At 48.5% G+C, this 18,870-nt stretch overlaps 1 long non-coding RNA gene across 1 annotated transcript in view; it reads right to left on the reverse strand.

The window, feature by feature from the left end:
- LOC138358106 (uncharacterized) overlaps positions 1-5,739 on the reverse strand; it is a 39,243-nt gene extending 33,504 nt beyond the window's left edge. Inside the window, exon 1 of the long non-coding RNA XR_011225222.1 lies at positions 5,710-5,739. This is a non-coding gene — a long non-coding RNA (uncharacterized lncRNA). The remainder of the gene's footprint in view (positions 1-5,709) is intronic.
- Between the last annotated feature and the right edge of the window lie 13,131 nt (positions 5,740-18,870).

Raw genomic sequence — 18,870 nt, forward strand, 5'->3', positions numbered from 1 at the left:
TTTATAAAACCTGACATACATCTCATTCACTTCCTTGCCTAGCAACAAGTCTGTCCAATTATACTCACTAAAAATTTTTCTAAGGTTGCCATAATGTCCTCTCCTAAAGTCACGTTTTTCATTTGCATCGACCGTCATATTTTCTTCCAGATTATATCGCATTGCATACTTTATTCCCAAAAAGACATGGTCACTTTTACCAAAGGGAGGAAGGTACTGAATGTCAAATATTTCTTCCTCCTTCCTGGTAAATATCAAATCTAGCATGGAGGGGACGTCCCCTTCCCTCATCCTCGTAGCTTGTTTAACATGTTGATACAAGAATGTTTCCAGGATGAGGTCTACAAATTTACAGGTCCAGAAATCTTCTGTTGTAGCTTCACATGCTTCCCAGTCTATGGATTTCAAGTTGAAGTCGCCGAATATCAACAGTCGTGAACTATCGTTATCCGCTCTCGCTATGATCTCTCTCATTATTGTTATAAGACCTTCTCGTTTACTATCTAGCTCCTCCTTTGACCATGTGCTGCTTAACGGTGGACTATATGCATTTATGATCATTAGTTTATCATCCTCATGGCAGATCTCTAGTGCTATTATGTCAGCACTGTGTGTGTGTGTGTGTGTGTGTGTGTGTGTGTGTATCTGGTCAATTGTAGGGGGGAGTGGGAGTGGAGGGGAGTATTTTGGTAGTGAGATGGGGAGCGTGCGTGAGTGAGTGCGCGTGCATACGGAGTATGTGTATGGGGAGGTTAGGGGGAGAGACACAGAAGAGATCTATTTGTGTATGCTTAGGGGGAAGGAGGAGGAGGGCGAGAGATTGGAGGTATGGTCAGTTGTCCAACAGTTGTCAACTAAGTGTCAGAGGCCCCAATCTAAAGGGTTCCCATGCATGGAGAAGGGGGGGGGGGAGGGTTTCGGTAAAGATGGGGTGGGAAAGAGGGGGGGGTGGGGGGTTTATCCTGTGACTGGTGTGATGTTTCACATAAGTAAAAACTTTTCGTATTTTGATTTACTCCATCCCTTACTGTATTCACTTAGTCGTGGTTGCGGGGGTTGAACTCTGCTCTTTCGAACCGCCTCGCAACTGTCAATCAACTGATTCTACTAATACTACTATTTTTTTTCCACACCACACACACACACACACACACACCAGGAAGCAGCTCGTGACAGCTGACTAACTCCCAGGTACCTATATACTGATAGGTAACACGGGCATAGGGTGAAAGAAACTCTACCCATCGTTTCTCGCCGGCGCCCGGGATCGAACATGGGACCACAGGATCACGTGTCCAGCGTGCTGTCCGCTCGGCCACCTCGGCCACTGTGTGTGTTTGCTTGTACTCACCTAGTTGTGCTTGCGGGGGTTGAGCTCTTGCTCTTTGGTCCCGCCTCTCAACTGTCAATCAACAGGTGTACAGTTTTTTTTTTTTTGAGATATATACAAGAGTTGTTACATTCTTGTACAGCCACTAGTACGCGTAGCGTTTCGGGCAGGTCCCTGGAATACGATCCCCTGCCGCGAAGAATCGTTTTTTCATCCAAGTACACATTTTACTGTTGCGTTAAACAGAGGCTACAGTTAAGGATTTGCGCCCAGTAAATCCTCCCCGGCCAGGATACGAACCCATGACATAGCGCTCGCGGAACGCCAGGCGAGTGTCTTACCACTACACCATGGAGACTGGAGGTTCCTGAGCCTATTGGGCTCTATCATATCTACACTTCAAACTGTGTATGGAGTCAGCCTCTACCACATTACTTCGTAATGCATTCCATTTTTCAACCACTCTGACACTAAAAAAGTTCTTTCTAATATCTCTGTGGCTCATTTGGGCACTCAGTTTCCACCTGTGTCCCCTAGTGCGTGTGCCCCGTGTGTTAAATAGCCTGTTTTTATCAACCCTGTCGATTCCCTTGTGTGTGTGTGTGTTTGCTTGTGAGTGTGTGTGTTTGCTTGTGAGTGTGTGTGTTTGCTTGTGAGTGTGTGTGTTTGCTTGTGTATGTGTTTGCTTGTGCGTGTGCGTGTCACGAGGGTCCCCTGTGTGTCACACTTCTACCCGGAATGAGCCACTTTGAGAGTCTAAATATATATAAACTGAACAAGATTTCTCTTATAATAGACCTAACCGTACATCAGTTAACTAACCGAGCAGGCAGTACTCACCGGCCAAAACCGTCCCGCTCACACAACCAGGTGAGTTTATAATGATGTCCTTATGTCGAGGTCCTCGGTGGATTCGTCGTCTCTCCACGTGGTGTGGAGTCCCACTCTTCCACTGAGTGCCAGTGGACCGGTGCTGCTGGTTGTTTCAGTTTGCTGTATCCTTTCGCCTGTTGTGTTACTGTTCACTAATTTACTGTATCACTGTTCTCTATAGCCCGAGTACACCTTGATACAAATATGTAAACATCGGCCTCGAGGCCCTATGCTCCCCACGTGGCCTGGAGCTCTGATTATTCTGTTTAACACAAAAGTTCTAGTGATATCACTGTGTTTATTTTTTCTATGTGCGGTTATACACTTTGTGATATCCCAGATCCGTGATCAATCACTGTAAACCTAAGAGGCCCGATTTTATGGACGATTAATGCGGAGCCTCAAGCCCTCGACTTTCCCACGCGATTGTCTCACTGAGTGGTTTTAGTGTTAGGGTGGTGGTGCTGGTGTTAGGCTGGTGGTGTTAGTGTTAGGGTGGTGGTGCTGGTGTTAGGGAGGTGGTGTTAGTGTTAGGGTGGTGGTGCTGGTATTAGGCTGGTGGTGTTAATGTTAGGGTGGTGGTGCTGGTATTAGGCTGGTGGTGTTAGTGTTAGGGTGGTGGTGCTGGTGTTAGGGAGGTGGTGTTGGTGTTAGGGCGGTGGTGCTGGTGTTAGCCTGGTGGTACTCACCTAGTTGTACTCACCTAGTTGTGCTTGCGGGGGATGAGCTCTGGCTCTTTGGTCCCGCCTCTCAACCGTCAATCAACAGGTGTACAGATTCCTGAGCATATTGGGCTCTATCATATCTACACTTGAAAGTGTGTATAGTGTCAGCCTCCACCACATCACTCCCTAATGCATTCCATTTGTCAACCACTCTGACAGTAAAAAAGTTCTTTCTAATATCTCTGTGGCTCATTTGGGCACTCAGTTTCCACCTGTGTCCCCTTGTGTTAAATAGCCTGTCTTTATCTACCCTATCAATTCCCTTCAGAATCTTGAATGTGGTGATCTTGTCCCCCCTAACTCTTCTGTCTTCCAGCGAAGTGAGGTTTAATTCCCGTAGTCTCTCCTCGTAGCTCATACCTCTCAGCCTGGGTAGTAGTCTGGTGGCAAACCTTCGAACCCTTTCCAGTTTGGTCTTATCCTTGACTAGATATGGACTCCATGTTGGGGCTGCATACTCCAGGATTGGCCTGACATATGTGGTATACAAAGTTCTGAATGATTCCTTACACAAGTTTCTGAATGCCGTTCTTATGTTGGCCAGCCTGGCATATGCCGCTGATGTTATCCTCTTGATATGGGCTGCAGGAGACAGGTCTGACGTGATATCAACCCCCAAGTCTTTTTTTTCTTTGACTCTTGAAGTATTTCATCTCCCATATGGTACCTTGTACCTGGCCTCCTGCTCCCTACACCTATCTTCATTACATTACATTTGCTTGAGTTAAACTCTAACAACCATTTGTTTGACCATTCCTTCAGCTTGTCTAGGTCTTCTTGAAGCCTCAAGCAGTCCTCCTCTGTCTTAATCCTTCTCATAATTTTGGCATCGTCCGCAAACATTGAGAGAAATGAATCTATACCCTCCGGGAGATCATTTACATATATCAGAAACAAGATAGGACCGAGTACTGAGCCCTGTGGGACTCCACTGGTGACTTCACGCCAATCTGAGGTCTCACTCCTCACCGTAACTATCTGCTTCCTATTGCTTAGATACTCCCTTATCCACTGGAGCACCTTCCCAGCTACACCTGCCTGACTCTCCAGCTTATGTACCAGCCTCTTATGCGGTACTGTGTCAAAGGCTTTTCGACAATCCAAGAAAATACAGTCCGCCCAGCCCTCTCTTTCTTGCTTAATCTTTGTCACCTGGTCGTAGAATTCTATTAAGCAAGTCAGGCAAGATTTACCCTCCCTGAATCCATGTTGGCGATTTGTCACGAAGTCCCTTCTCTCCAGATGTGTTACCAAGTTTTTTCTCACGATCTTCTCCATCACCTTGCATGGTATACAAGTCAAGGACACTGGCCTGTAGTTCAGTGCCTCTTGCCTGTCGCCCTTTTTGTATATTGGGACCACATTCGCCGTCTTCCATATTTCTGGTAGGTCTCCCGTCTCCAGTGACCTACTATACACTATGGAGAGTGGCAAGCAAAGTGCCTCTGCACACTCTTTCAGTACCCATGGTGAGATCCCGTCTGGGCCAACAGCCTTTCTAGCATCCAGATCCAGCAGGTGTCTCTTGACCTCCTCTCTCGTAATTTCGAGCTCTTCCAAGGCCTGTGGTGTTGGTGTTAGGCTGGTGGTGTTAGTGTTAGGGTGGTGGTGCTGGTGTTAGGATGGTGTTAGTGTTAGGGTGGTGGTGCTGGTGTTAGGATGGTGGTGTTAGTGTTAGGCTGGTGGTGTTAGTGTTAGGGTGGTGGTGTTAGGGTTAGGGGGGTGGTGGTGTTAGGGTTAGTGTGGTGATGTCAGTGTTAGGGTGGTGGTGTTAGCGTTAGGGTGGTGGTGTTAGTGTTAGGGTGGTGGTGTTAGTGTTAGGGTGGTGGTGTTAGTGTTAGGGTGGTGGTGTTAGTGTTAGGGTGGTGGTGATGGTGTTAGGGTGGTGGTGTTAGTGTTAGGGTGGTGGTGATAGTGTCAGGGTGGTGGTGATAGGGTGGTGGTGTTAGAGTGGTGGTGTTAGTGTTAGGGTGGTGGTGATGGTGTTAGGATGGTGATGTTAGGGTGGTGGTGATTGGGTTAGGGTGGTGGTGTTACTGTTAATGGTGGTGGTGTTAGTGTTAGGGTGGTGGTGCTGGTGTTAGGGAGGTGGTGTTAGTGTTAGGGTGGTGGTGTTAGTGTTAGGGTGGTGGTGTTAGTGTTAAGGTTGTGGTTCTGGTGTTAGGATGGTGGTGCTGGTGTTAGGGTGGTGGTGTTGGTTTTAGGCTGGTGGTGTTAGTGTTAGGGTGGTGGTGCTGGTGTTAGGGTGGTTGTGCTGGTGTTAGGGTGGTGGTGTTAGGGTGGTGGTGTTAGGGTTAGGATGGTGGTGTTAGGGTTAGGGTGGTGGTGTTAGTGTTAGGGTGATTGTGTTAGTGTTAGGGTGGTAGTGTTAGGGTGGTGGTGTTAGTGTTAGGGTGGTGGTGTTAGTGTTAGTGTGGTGGTGTTAGTGTTAGGGTGGTGGTGATGGTGTTAGGGTGGTGGTGTTTGGGTTAGGGTGGTAGTGCTGATGTTAGGGTGGTGGAGTTGGTGTTAGGGTGGTCGTGGTAGTGTGAGGATGGTGGTGCTGGTGTTTGGGTGGGGTTGCTGGTGTTAGGGTGGTGGTGCTGGTGTTAGGTTAGTGGATTTGGTGTTAGGGGTGGTGTTGGTGTTTGCGTGGGGGTGTTGGTATTAGGGTGGTGGTGGTGGTGTTAGGGTGGTGGTGTTGGTGTTAGGGTGGAGGTGTTGGTGTTAGGGTGGTGGAGCTGGTGTTAGTGCTGTAGGGAGGGAGAGTGATACTGGTAGTGGAGGACACACATGTCTCACCTGGAACTGTTGGAGTATGGTGGAGGTGTTGGAGGGAGGGTGAGTGATACTGGTAGTAGAGGAGGACACACATGTCTCACCTGGAACTGTTGGAGTATGGTGGAGGTGTTGGAGGGAGGGTGAGGGAGACGGAGGTCCTCCACCACATGAGGGAACTCTCCACAGGTGTAGCTGGTCTTGCCCTCAGACAACACTTCTTGTAGCAGCTTGTGACTGTAGATGTACTGCGTCTGTAAGGTAGTACAAGTACTTTAGTACATTGGTACTGCGTCTGTAAGGTAGTACAAGTACTTTAGTACATTGGTACTGCGTCTGTAAGGTGGTACAAGTACTTTAGTAAATTGGTACTGCGTCTGTAAGGTAGTACAAGTACTTTAGTACATTGGTACTGCGTCTGTAAGGTGGTACAAGTATTTTAGTACATTGGTACTGCGTCTGTAAGGTGGTAAAAGTACTTTAGTAAATTGGTACTGCGTCTGTAAGGTGGTACAAGTATTTTAGTACATTGGTACTGCGTCTGTAAGGTAGTACAAGTACTTTAGTACCTTAGTACTGCTTCTGTAAGGCGGTACAAGTACTTTAGTACCTTACTACTGTGCTGGGTCTGTAAGAAAATACAAGTACTTTAGTACCTTAGTACTGCGTCTGTAAAGTAGTACAAGGACTTTAGTACCTTAGTACTGCGTCTGTAAGGCGGTACAAGTACTTTAGTACCTTAGTACTGCGTCTGTAAGGTAGTACAATTTAGTACCTTAGTACTTGTGATGCGTCTGTAAGGTAGCACATGTACTTAAGTACCTTGATAATACAGTTTTCTATTTCCAGTTCTTTAGTACAGTACTTTATTATGAGAGTAACTGTACCTTAGTACTACATTAGTATTTCATTAGAACTATAGTAACAGTTCCTTAGTAATATTTTAGTACTACAGTAACAATACCTTAGTTCTACAGTAACAGTACCTTAGTACTACAGCAACAGTACCTTAGTACTACATTAATAATACCTTAGTTCTACATTAGTACTTGAGTAGAAGTAACAGTACCTTAGTACTACAGCAACAGTACCTTAGTACTACAGTAAGAGTACCTTAGTACTACAGTAAGAGTACCTTAGTACTACAGTAAGAGTAGCTTAGTACTACAGCAACAGTACCTTAGTACTACAGTAAGAGTACCTTAGTACTACAGTAAGAGTACCTTAGTACTACAGTAAGAGTAGCTTAGTACTACAGCAACAGTACCTTAGTACTACAGTAAGAGTAGCTTAGTACTACAGTAACAGTACCTTAGTACTACAGTAACAGTACCTTAGTACTACAGCAACAGTACCTTAGTACTACAGGAACAGTACCTTAGTACTACAGTAAGAGTACCTTAGTACTACAGTAACAGTACCTTAGTACTACAGCAACAGTACCTTAGTACTACAGCAACAGTACCTTAGTACTACAGTAACAGTACCTTAGTACTACAGTAAGAGTACCTTAGTACTACAGTAACAGTACCTTAGTACTACAGCAACAGTACCTTAGTACTACAGGAACAGTACCTTAGTACTACAGGAACAGTACCTTAGTACTACAGCAACAGTACCTTAGTACTACAGCAACAGTACCTTAGTACTACAGTAAGAGTAGCTTAGTACAACAGGAACAGTACCTTAGTATTACAGTAAGAGTAGCTTAGTACTACAGCAACAGTACCTTAGTACTACAGCAAGAGTACCTTAGTACTACAGCAACAGTACCTTAGTACTACAGTAAGAGTAGCTTAGTACTACAGTAACAGTACCTTAGTACTACAGGAACAGTACCTTAGTACTACAGCAACAGTACCTTAGTACTACAGCAACAGTACCTTAGTACTACAGTAACAGTACCTTAGTACTACAGCAACAGTACCTTAGTACTACAGGAACAGTACCTTAGTACTACAGTAAGAGTACCTTAGTACTACAGTAACAGTACCTTAGTACTACAGCAACAGTACCTTAGTACTACAGCAACAGTACCTTAGTACTACAGTAACAGTACCTTAGTACTACAGTAAGAGTACCTTAGTACTACAGTAACAGTACCTTAGTACTACAGCAACAGTACCTTAGTACTACAGGAACAGTACCTTAGTACTACAGGAACAGTACCTTAGTACTACAGCAACAGTACCTTAGTACTACAGCAACAGTACCTTAGTACTACAGTAAGAGTAGCTTAGTACAACAGGAACAGTACCTTAGTATTACAGTAAGAGTAGCTTAGTACTACAGCAACAGTACCTTAGTACTACAGCAAGAGTACCTTAGTACTACAGCAACAGTACCTTAGTACTACAGTAAGAGTAGCTTAGTACAACAGGAACAGTACCTTAGTATTACAGTAAGAGTAGCTTAGTACTACAGCAACAGTACCTTAGTACTACAGCAAGAGTACCTTAGTACTACAGCAACAGTACCTTAGTACTACAGTAACAGTACCTTAGTACTACAGGAACAGTACCTTAGTACTACAGTAACAGTACCTTAGTACTACAGTAACAGTACCTTAGTACTACAGCAACAGTACCTTAGTACTACAGCAACAGTACCTTAGTACTACAGCAACAGTACCTTAGTACTACAGTAACAGTACCTTAGTACTACAGTAACAGTACCTTAGTACTACAGCAACAGTACCCGGGAACACTGCGTTATCTGGATCCCCCAGGCTCCAGACACCGTAACATTGTAACTCACAATATGGTGACTCACCCCCTCCACCACTGAGTGTGTGAAGGTGACTCACCCCCTCCACCACTGAGTGTGTGAAGGTGACTCACCCCCTCCACCACTGAGTGTGTGAAGGTGACTCACCCCCTCCACCACTGAGTGTGTGAAGGTGACTCACCCCCTCCACCACTGAGTGTGTGAAGGTGACTCACCCCCTCCACCACTGAGTGTGTGAAGGTGACTCACCCCCTCCACCACTGAATGTGTGAAGGTGACTCACCCCCTCCACCACTGAGTGTGTGAAGGTGACTCACCCCCTCCACCACTGAGTGTGTGAAAGTGACTCACCACCACCACCACTGAGTGTGTGAAGGTGACTCGCCACCACCACCTAGTGTGTGAAGGTGACTCACCACCACCACTTAGTGTGTGAAGGTGACTCACCACCACCACTTAGTGTGTGAAGGTGACTCACCACCACTTAGTGTGTGAAGGTGACTCACCCCCTCCACCACTGAGTGTGTGAAGGTGACTCACCACCACCACCTAGTGTGTGAAGGTGACTCACCACCCCCACCTAGTGTGTGCAGGTGACTCACCACCACCACCACCTAGTGTGTGAAGGTGACTCACCCCCTCCACCACTGAGTGTGTGAAGGTGACTCACCCCCTCCACCACTGAGTGTGTGAAGGTGACTCACCCCCTCCACCACTGAGTGTGTGAAGGTGACTCACCCCCTCCACCACTGAGTGTGTGAAGGTGACTCACCACCACCACCACCTAGTGTGAGAAGGTGACTCACCACCACCACCTAGTGTGTGAAGGTGACTCACCACCACCACCACCTAGTGTGTGAAGGTGACTCACCACCACCACCACCTAGTGTGTGAAGGTGACTCACCACGACCACCTAGTGTGAGAAGGTGACTCACCACCCCCACCACCTAGTGTGAGAAGGTGACTCACCACCCCCACCACCTAGTGTGTGAAGGTGACTCACCACCACCACCACCTAGTGTGTGAAGATGACTCACCACCACCACCACCTAGTGTGTGAAGATGACTCACCACCACCTAGTGTGTGAAGGTGACTCACCACCACCACCACCTAGTGTGTGAAGGTGACTCACCACCACCACCACCTAGTGTGTGAAGGTGACTCACCACCACCACCACCTAGTGTGTGAAGGTGACTCACCACCACCACCTAGTGTGAGAAGGTGACTCACCACCACCACCACCTAGTGTGTGAAGATGACTCACCACCACCTAGTGTGTGAAGGTGACTCACCACCACCACCACCTAGTGTGTGAAGGTGACTCACCACCACCACCACCTAGTGTGTGAAGGTGACTCACCACCACCACCTAGTGTGTGAAGGTGACTCACCACCACCACCTAGTGTGTGAAGGTGACTCACCACCACCACCTAGTGTGAGAAGGTGACTCACCACCACCACCACTGAGTGTGTGAAGGTGACTCACCACCACCACCTAGTGTGTGAAGGTGACTCACCACCACCACCTAGTGTGTGAAGGTGACTCACCACCACCACCACTGAATGTGTGAAGGTGACTCACCACCACCACTTAGTGTGTGAAGGTGACTCACCACCACCACTTAGTGTGTGAAGGTGACTCACCACCACCTAGTGTGTGAAGGTGACTCACCGCCACCACTTAGTGTGTGAAGGTGACTCACCACCACCACTTAGTGTGTGAAGGTGACTCACCGCCACCACCTAGTGTGTGAAGGCGACTCACCACCACCCCTTAGTGTGTAAAGGTGACTCACCACCACCACCACTTAGTGTGTGAAGGTGACTCACCACCACCTAGTGTGTGAAGGTGACTCACCGCCACCACTTAGTGTGTGAAGGTGACTCACCACCACCACTTAGTGTGTGAAGGTGACTCATCACCACCACCACCTAGTGTGTGAAGGTGACTCACCACCACCACCACTTAGTGTGTGAAGGTGACTCACCACCACCACTTAGTGTGTGAAGGTGACTCACCACCACCACCACCTAGTGTGAGAAGGTGACTCACCACCACCACCTAGTGTGTGAAGGTGACTCACCACCACCACCACCTAGTGTGTGAAGGTGACTCACCACCACCACCACCTAGTGTGTGAAGGTGACTCACCACGACCACCTAGTGTGAGAAGGTGACTCACCACCCCCACCACCTAGTGTGAGAAGGTGACTCACCACCCCCACCACCTAGTGTGTGAAGGTGACTCACCACCACCACCACCACCTAGTGTGTGAAGATGACTCACCACCACCACCACCTAGTGTGTGAAGATGACTCACCACCACCTAGTGTGTGAAGGTGACTCACCACCACCACCACCTAGTGTGTGAAGGTGACTCACCACCACCACCACCTAGTGTGTGAAGGTGACTCACCACCACCACCACCTAGTGTGTGAAGGTGACTCACCACCACCACCTAGTGTGAGAAGGTGACTCACCACCACCACCACCTAGTGTGTGAAGATGACTCACCACCACCTAGTGTGTGAAGGTGACTCACCACCACCACCACCTAGTGTTTGAAGGTGACTCACCACCACCACCACCTAGTGTGTGAAGGTGACTCACCACCACCACCTAGTGTGTGAAGGTGACTCACCACCACCACCTAGTGTGTGAAGGTGACTCACCACCACCACCTAGTGTGAGAAGGTGACTCACCACCACCACCACTGAGTGTGTGAAGGTGACTCACCACCACCACCTAGTGTGTGAAGGTGACTCACCACCACCACCTAGTGTGTGAAGGTGACTCACCACCACCACCACTGAATGTGTGAAGGTGACTCACCACCACCACTTAGTGTGTGAAGGTGACTCACCACCACCACTTAGTGTGTGAAGGTGACTCACCACCACCTAGTGTGTGAAGGTGACTCACCGCCACCACTTAGTGTGTGAAGGTGACTCACCACCACCACTTAGTGTGTGAAGGTGACTCACCGCCACCACCTAGTGTGTGAAGGCGACTCACCACCACCCCTTAGTGTGTAAAGGTGACTCACCACCACCACCACTTAGTGTGTGAAGGTGACTCACCACCACCTAGTGTGTGAAGGTGACTCACCGTCACCACTTAGTGTGTGAAGGTGACTCACCACCACCACTTAGTGTGTGAAGGTGACTCATCACCACCACCACCTAGTGTGTGAAGGTGACTCACCACCACCACCACTTAGTGTGTGAAGGTGACTCACCACCACCACTTAGTGTGTGAAGGTGACTCACCACCACCACCACCTAGTGTGAGAAGGTGACTCACCACCACCACCTAGTGTGTGAAGGTGACTCACCACCACCACCACCTAGTGTGTGAAGGTGACTCACCACCACCACCACCTAGTGTGTGAAGGTGACTCACCACGACCACCTAGTGTGAGAAGGTGACTCACCACCCCCACCACCTAGTGTGAGAAGGTGACTCACCACCCCCACCACCTAGTGTGTGAAGGTGACTCACCACCACCACCACCTAGTGTGTGAAGATGACTCACCACCACCACCACCTAGTGTGTGAAGATGACTCACCACCACCTAGTGTGTGAAGGTGACTCACCACCACCACCACCTAGTGTGTGAAGGTGACTCACCACCACCACCACCTAGTGTGTGAAGGTGACTCACCACCACCACCACCTAGTGTGTGAAGGTGACTCACCACCACCACCTAGTGTGAGAAGGTGACTCACCACCACCACCACCTAGTGTGTGAAGATGACTCACCACCACCTAGTGTGTGAAGGTGACTCACCACCACCACCATCTAGTGTGTGAAGGTGACTCACCACCACCACCACCTAGTGTGTGAAGGTGACTCACCACCACCACCTAGTGTGTGAAGGTGACTCACCACCACCACCTAGTGTGTGAAGGTGACTCACCACCACCACCTAGTGTGAGAAGGTGACTCACCACCACCACCACTGAGTGTGTGAAGGTGACTCACCACCACCACCTAGTGTGTGAAGGTGACTCACCACCACCACCTAGTGTGTGAAGGTGACTCACCACCACCACCACTGAATGTGTGAAGGTGACTCACCACCACCACTTAGTGTGTGAAGGTGACTCACCACCACCACTTAGTGTGTGAAGGTGACTCACCACCACCTAGTGTGTGAAGGTGACTCACCGCCACCACTTAGTGTGTGAAGGTGACTCACCACCACCACTTAGTGTGTGAAGGTGACTCACCGCCACCACCTAGTGTGTGAAGGCGACTCACCACCACCCCTTAGTGTGTAAAGGTGACTCACCACCACCACCACTTAGTGTGTGAAGGTGACTCACCACCACCTAGTGTGTGAAGGTGACTCACCGCCACCACTTAGTGTGTGAAGGTGACTCACCACCACCACTTAGTGTGTGAAGGTGACTCATCACTGTAACGACCGCTTACCCTGCCGTAATAACCGCGGCCTTTATTGTAATAACCCAATGTTTCCCAGTATTAATCCTGTTATCTTGTTATCTCTCGTGATCGTAATATACGCTCTCTGTTGTAAATCTCTGTCTCTCTTCACTCAATACCCCAGCTTAACACTGTTACAGTCCAGCATGACCCCTCACTGGACGGCCACGTATGTAAGAGGAATATTAAATGAGGAAGATACACCAAGGACCAGGGTTATTAGTTAAAAAAACAATAACAAAACACATTTACACTGCCACCACCTTCCCGACCAACCATACCTGAATGTGTCAATCACCGATCCCCCAGGAAGGCAAGGAATCAGTAACCATGGGACTCCGGGTAATATGAATTTCAGTAATAACTTTTGGAAAATTAGTTTGTGTAATTTACGTTACTAATTTAAAACCAAGGGCAACTTTAGTATCGATTAATTGTCAGGAGAACCTGGGGGCTTCCAATACAACACCTAAAAATGACAAAGTAGCAAACTATATCAAAGGGGAGTTAAGTGAATACCACTGGACAAGCTATACAATTTATTTTATGAAACATGTAAATTAAGACAATTTGAACACATAACCTATTCTATTTCCCTAGAGGCACAATGGATATTTACCGAGGACACAAAACTCAAGTGCTACTCTACCTTAAACACCCGCACTACGGCCACGATGTTGATGGCTGCCCTCAGCCCCGAGGATACGGGCTTGCGGCCCTGTTCCTGATACACTCCCAAGACACACTGATGAAATTTTAGTTTTTCCAACTTATTGCTGGGAAGGATTACTCCTCCCACCATCTAATACAGCCCCAGGGCTCCACCCATTATTTTGGCACTGGCCAACCATTTAACACGTAGGCCTGAGGTCTGGCTCTCTAGGGCCAATAAGGACTTGGCCCTTATCTCAGGCCAATCACCTTCACTGATCTGTCGTGGAAAGCTACATGAATTTCTGAAGATTGAGTCAGCTCTCCCCAGCTACAGAGAAGGGGGACAAGGCGCGTCTATGGAGCCCAGGCACCTGCGAGCAATGTTTACAAAACTGATAATTTATGTTCAAGCCTGTCTCCTCTAAGATAGGAGTAGGGACATTTGACTCTGCCTGGTATGGGGAAGGCCGCTGCTGAGAGGGACAGAGAGGGATGAGAGGGGGTGGAGAGGGAAATATCTGAGTGGGGAAGTTGAGTGGGAGAAGCCAAGGTATCCACGACCACCCTACCCTCAGGTCAACCTCTTGACCCTGACAAATGGGCGACAGGGGGGGGGGGAAGAGGAGGAGACGAATGACGGCCAAGGGGAGGGGAGAAGGAAGGAGGGGAGAGGGAGAAGGAAAGGAGGGGAGAAGGGGAGGGAAAAGAGGGGAGAAGGGAGAACCAATGATCTGAGCCCCAGATCATTACAACTCCCCCTCCTCGGAAATTAAGAAATTTGTGTGTAAAGCAAGTTACACACACTTTTCTTATCCAGAAATCCTGCCCTACCCTAACCATTAACTCCAAAAACAACATTTTTAACCCAACACTATTTTAAACCAATGCAACTTTAGTATCGATTAATTGTCAGGAGAACCTGGGGGCTTCCAATACAACACCTAAAAATGACAAAGTAGCAAACTATATCAAAGGGGAGTTAAGTGAATACCACTGGACAAGCTATACAATTTATTTTATGAAACATGTAAATTAAGACAATTTGAACACATAACCTATTCTATTTCCCTAGAGGCACAATGGATATTTACCGAGGACACAAAACTCAAGTGCTACTCTACCTTAAACACCCGCACTACGGCCACGATGTTGATGGCTGCCCTCAGCCCCGAGGATACGGGCTTGCGGCCCTGTTCCTGATACACTCCCAAGACACACTGATGAAATTTTAGTTTTTCCAACTTATTGCTGGGAAGGATTACTCCTCCCACCATCTAATACAGCCCCAGGGCTCCACCCATTATTTTGGCACTGGCCAACCATTTAACACGTAGGCCTGAGGTCTGGCTCTCTAGGGCCAATAAGGACTTGGCCCTTATCTCAGGCCAATCACCTTCACTGATCTGTCGTGGAAAGCTACATGAATTTCTGAAGATTGAGTCAGCTCTCCCCAGCTACAGAGAAGGGGGACAAGGCGCGTCTATGGAGCCCAGGCACCTGCGAGCAATGTTTACAAAACTGATAATTTATGTTCAAGCCTGTCTCCTCTAAGATAGGAGTAGGGACATTTGACTCTGCCTGGTATGGGGAAGGCCGCTGCTGAGAGGGACAGAGAGGGATGAGAGGGGGTGGAGAGGGAAATATCTGAGTGGGGAAGTTGAGTGGGAGAAGCCAAGGTATCCACGACCACCCTACCCTCAGGTCAACCTCTTGACCCTGACAAATGGGCGACAGGGGGGGGGGGAAGAGGAGGAGACGAATGACGGCCAAGGGGAGGGGAGAAGGAAGGAGGGGAGAGGGAGAAGGAAAGGAGGGGAGAAGGGGAGGGAAAAGAGGGGAGAAGGGAGAACCAATGATCTGAGCCCCAGATCATTACATCACCACCACCACCTAGTGTGTGAAGGTGACTCACCACCACCACCACTTAGTGTGTGAAGGTGACTCACCACCACCTCTTAGTGTGTGAAGGTGACTCACCACCACCACCACCTAGTGTGTGAATGTGACTCACCACCACCACCACTTAGTGTGTGAAGGTGACTCACCACCACCACCACTTAGTGTGTGAAGGTGACTCACCACCACCACCACCTAGTGTGTGAAGGTGACTCACCACCACCACCACTTAGTGTGTGAAGGTGACTCACCACCACCACCACTTAGTGTGAGAAGGTGACTCACCACCACCACCACCTAGTGTGTGAAGGTGACTCACCACCACCACCACTTAGTGTGTGAAGGTGACTCACCACCACCACCACTTAGTGTGTGGAAGGTGACTCACCACCACCACCACTTAGTGTGTGAAGGTGACTCACCACCACCACCACTTAGTGTGTGAAGGTGACTCACCACCTCCACCACCTAGTGTGTGAAGGTGACTCACCACCACCACTTAGTGTGTGAAGGTGACTCACCACCACCACTTAGTGTGTGAAGGTAACTCACCACCACCACTTAGTGTGTGAAGGTGACTCACCACCACCACCTAGTGTGTGAAGGTGACTCACCACCACCACCTAGTGTGTGAAGGTGACTCATCACTACCACCTAGTGTGTGAAGGTGACTCACCACCACCACTTAGTGAGTGAAGGTGACTCACTACCACCACCACTTAGTGTGTGAAGGTGACTCACCACCACCACCACTTAATGTGTGAAGGTGACTCACCTCCACCACCTAGTGTGTGAAGGTGACTCACCACCACCACCTAGTGTGTGAAGGTGACTCACCCCCACCACCACCTAGTGTGTGAAGGTGACTCACCCCCACCACCACCTAGTGTGTGAAGGTGATTCACCACCACCACCTAGTGTGTGAAGGTGACTCACCACCACCACCACTTAGTGAGTGAAGGTGACTCACCACCACCACTTAGTGTGTGAAGGTGACTCACCACCACCACCACCACCTAATGTGTGAAGGTGATTCACCACCACCACCACTTAGTGTGTGAAGGTGACTCACCACCACCACCACCTAGTGTGTGAAGATGACTCACCACCACCACCACCTAGTGTGTGAAGGTGACTCACCACCACCACTTAGTGTGTGAAGGTGACTCACCACCACCACCACCTAGTGTGTGAAGGTGACTCACTACCACCACTTAGTGTGTGAAGGTGACTCAACACCACCACCACTTAGTGTGTGAAGGTGACTCACCACCACCACCAGCTAGTGTGTGAAGGTAACTCACTACCACCACTTAGTGTGTGAAGGTGACTCACCACTACCACCACTTAGTGTGTGAAGGTGACTCACCACCACCACCTAGTGTGTGGAAGGTGACTCACCACCACCTAGTGTGTGAAGGTGACTCACCACCACCACTTAGTGTGTGAAGGTGACTCACCACTACCACCACTTAGTGTGTGAAGGTGACTCACCACTACCACCACTTAGTGTGTGAAGGTGACTCACCACCACCTAGTGTGTGAAGGTGACTCGCCACCACCACCACCTAGTGTGTGAAGGTGACTGTTACGACCCTGGGTTCCTCAGTGGAAACCAGAGGTCAAAAATTAGCTAAATAAACTGCCTTATAGTAGGGAAACGCATCATGAGGTGCATTTGTTTGTATCTTCCCTGCCAGACGTAAGACTATTCTTGGTTCGCAAAGAGCATTTATAGACTGAGCTTGGGGTTGATTATTAAATAATTAAATAGGCACCAACTATGTTTACTTATACTTTCTAATCATTTGTAAAGTAAACCTGAGTAAACTTGGGATAGGAATGCTGTACGATTAGTTGAGTAGTCTGCTGGCAGTGAGTGAATGGAGGGAGAATGAGTGGAGATGCTCGCGCTCTCTCTGGCTGGCGTTCGTGGTGTTGAGATCTACTCTGTGGCTGCACCTCTCCTCTTCTACCTCTCCTCTTACTTATTTCCCTTACCTTAAGTTATGTATATCCTGTGTTGTAAGTGTGCCTACTCTGGTAGTAAGATTGGTGAGACCTGGGGGTAGTATTTGCCAGTGTTTTGGGTACCCCTAAGTGTTGTGTTGTGTTGTATTAGGGTACCAGTGGTCTCACTACCCTAAGCTGCATCAAGCTTAAGTTCTTAAGCAGTAGTACTTTACCCTAGCTTGTTCTCAGTGTAAACCGTGTATCCTGCTTATATGGACTAAGGTTTTTAACGTAAGATAGTGTGGTAAAGTAATTATTATTGTTATTGGTGTGAATGTATATGGGGGGTTGTTCAGGGGTTAATAAATAAGTAAGTTAGTTAAAGGAGTATCCATTTTTCCTGTGTAAGAGATCTATGATCAACCTCTAGGCTGACTATTGCTGTAATAAGCCACTACAAGTTATTTCTCTATATTTAGTGGGGGCCGGGCCTTTGAGATCTCCCATATTTTATAAGTCTTAATGCTAACTACTGCCCCTACACCCAGGTTATACTATATCCCCCACAGTACAGACCCCCTTATGTAACAGTGACTCACCACCACCTAGTGTGTGGAAGGTGACTCACCACCACCACCACTTTGTGTGTGAAGGTGACTCACCACCACCCCCTAGTGAGTGAAGGTGACCCACCACCACCTCCTAGTGTGTGAAGGTGACTCACCACCACCCCTTAGTGCATGAAGGTGACTCATCATCACCTTCATGCTGAAGGAGAAAGTGTACTTCACCCCAACATTCCTGCCCGCTAGGTAAAAAGGACTCAACCACCATTACCTAGATGACTCAATGACTCAAATGACTCAACCACCAAAAGCGAGGGTGACTCACAATGTTCTCCACAAGTCTGGGTCGACCGTTCCTCAGGTGAAGGAGTGCCTGGTGAGGGTGGAGGTACTGGGACGTGTTGAGCTGCTCCAACATCACCAGCACCAGCACCACACACCCCGTGTTGCCGCTCCCTGTGCTGTAAAGGTTAGGCTAGGTTAGCTTGGGTTAGGTTAGGTTCTGCTCCCTGTGCTGTAGAGGTTAGGCTAGGTTAGGTTCTGCTCCCTGTGCTGTAGAGGTTAGGCTAGGTTAGGTTCTACTCCCTGTGCTGTTGAGGTTAGGCTAGGTTAGCTTGGGTTAGGTTTGGTTCTGCTCCCTGTGCTGTAGAGGTTAGGCTAGGTTAGGTTCTGCTCTCTGTGCTGTAAACGTTTGGTTAGGTTAGGTTCTGCTCCCTGTGCTGTAGAGGTTAGGCTAGGTTAGGTTCTGCTCCCTGTGCTGTAGAGGTTAGGCTAGGTTAGGTTCTACTCCCTGTGCTGTTGAGGTTAGGCTAGGTTAGCTTGGGTTAGGTTAGGTTCTACTCCCTGTGCTGTAGAGGTTAGGCTAGGTTAGGTTCTGCTCTCTGTGCTGTAAACGTTTGGTTAGGTTAGGTTCTACTCCCTGTGCTGTT

This window comes from Procambarus clarkii, chromosome 81 (genome assembly GCF_040958095.1).
Source record: "Procambarus clarkii isolate CNS0578487 chromosome 81, FALCON_Pclarkii_2.0, whole genome shotgun sequence".
In the NCBI taxonomy this organism is placed as follows: domain Eukaryota; kingdom Metazoa; phylum Arthropoda; class Malacostraca; order Decapoda; family Cambaridae; genus Procambarus; species Procambarus clarkii.